This window comes from Octopus bimaculoides, chromosome 4 (genome assembly GCF_001194135.2).
Source record: "Octopus bimaculoides isolate UCB-OBI-ISO-001 chromosome 4, ASM119413v2, whole genome shotgun sequence".
Classification (NCBI taxonomy): domain Eukaryota; kingdom Metazoa; phylum Mollusca; class Cephalopoda; order Octopoda; family Octopodidae; genus Octopus; species Octopus bimaculoides.
In genome coordinates, this window is record NC_068984.1 from 76,897,814 (window position 1) to 76,900,256 (window position 2,443).

Here is a 2,443-nt window from a genome sequence, read left to right on the forward strand (position 1 = left end):
GTATGTATGTGTGTGTGTATGTATGTATGTATGTATGCATGTATGCATGTATGCATATATGCAAACACGTATGCTGACTAGCAGCAGCATCTCGGCTAGTCCGGTTTATGAATGCTGAAAATAAATGCAATAACAGGAATTCACTAATTTTGAATAAATTATTTTTAAAAAATAGATGAGTGTGGTAAGTAGCTTGCTTACGAACCGCATGGTTCCGGGTTCAGTCCCACTGCGTGGCACCTTGGGCAAGTGTCTTCTACCATAGTCTCGGGCCGACCAAAGCCTTGTGAGTGGATTTGGTAAACGAAAACTGAAAGAAGCCTGTCGTATATATGTATATATATTTATATGTGTGTGTGTCTGTGTTTGTTCCCCCAACATCGCTTGACAAGCGATGCTGGTGTGTTTACGTCCCCGTAACTTAGCAGTTCGGCAAAAGAGACCGATAGAATAAGTACTAGGCTTTCAAAGAATAAGTCCTGGGGTCGATTTTCTCGACTAAAGGCGGTGCTCCAGCATGGCCACAGTCAAATGACTGAAACAAGTAAAAGAGTAAAGAGACAATCTTCTGTTGTTTCAGAAGTGTTGAATTACTCAGAATTTAGTACTTTAATACTTTACATAATTACACTAAGTTAATTATTTTTCTAATCAGCATATATTCTTAATGTCTATTTGGCGAGTTTTGAGGTACAAATTTCAAGAACAAATTCCAGAAATAATCAAAGCATATGCGCTTCTCTTTGAAAACAAGCGTGTAACAAATTTCAAAACTGTGAATTAGAGCGAGAAACAGATAAATGGACAGAATTTTATAAAATGGCGTGTGTATGTTCTTCTTCGTATTTTAGGGCACACCGGTGCACTGTCTTCAAAGATTTAGGTAATTATATTTATCTGAGTATGTATTTTAGTCTGGTACTTATTTTATTAATACATATGTTTGTTGATCCGCATTGTTATGGGACACAAAACTCAGTATAAAGTATAGCAATTTTAGACAAGTGTAAATATAAACAAGTAAATGGACGCAAACACAAACACACACACACAAACTTCTGGGTATGTGTGTGTGCGTGTGTGTGTGTGTGTGAGAGAGAGCTCACGTATGTGGGTGCACGCGCGCATACACGCATGTTTGTATACTTGTATGTGTATAAATGCGTTTCGGCTATATTTCCAGGCAAAGCACAACCCAAAGACCCAAAGAACTTCAACTGCAAATATTTTAATCCAAGTAGAGAGCAAACCCAAAAATGCACTGCATGGTATCTTAATAGACATTTATTTATAGTTACAAAATGCTGTTGTCTTTGAGAATCATATCAAAATGCGTTTAAATGAAATATAACAAAATTTGATTTATGTATTACAACCGTTCAAAATTCTGTTTCTGTATATTAACATTCAGATTTATGGCGTTCGGAAAAACTGGTTCACCAATCAGCATCATAAGACCAAAGCCGGCATAAGAGAAAAAGAGCTTTATTTGCATATTCAAATCGTTTTCTATAAAGAAATTATATATATATATATATATATATATATATATATTTGACAGGTATGACAACAAAAGAAAGAAAGAGACCTCGATATTATGCAAATAGAGGGATTTATCTGTAAAAATATGTGACACTTATTCAGTAGCCGTGATAAAACTCCGATTTTCGGATGCCAGGGTGTGGGGGTCCACGCCAACATCTCTTCAGTTATCCAGCCATTGAAAATTCCTTTGAAAAATGACCGTTAAAAACAAAGGGAAATAAACAAAGGGAAATTACTGTGTAGTGACAAAACGCGTCTAAAACTGCGTATATCATGCTCGCACGCACATATCTCAATGTACGCACGCATATATCTACATACGCACGCATCCACGCGCACACTCACAAGCGCGTACATATAAAGTTCCTTGTACGTGTCTATAAGCGTACGGAAAAGAGTTTGGAGGGGAGAAAACAGAAAACTATATGTGGAAAAATACATAAACCACATTAACCCTATAATTATGTAAAAAACATAAAAATAATTTTTAAAATATATAATAATATAAAAATATAAGAATATAAAATTCAGGTAAAAAGTGAAAGACTTATGCATAGACACAATATGGAAGCCTATCAGTGCCGCCCATCAGCACAAATATTAAAAAATATATATATAAAATATAAGAAATAATTATAGAGAGACACAAAAAAATAGAAAGCAAGTCCAATCTGTAACCTCAGGGGGACCAAAAACGTGGCAAATATTTGGTCACATGTGGACATGATCCGAAAAGTTCAGTCTTTGAATTTAGACATGTGGTAGGGTCCAAGCTGCCTTTCCAGATGAGCCATCTTTCCATATCACATAGACCGCACCTTCCGCTGCCGCTGGTGTAGGGTTTACACTTGGCTAAGATCTTCCAATGAATGTTGTAACTGACACCTTTATCTTTTAA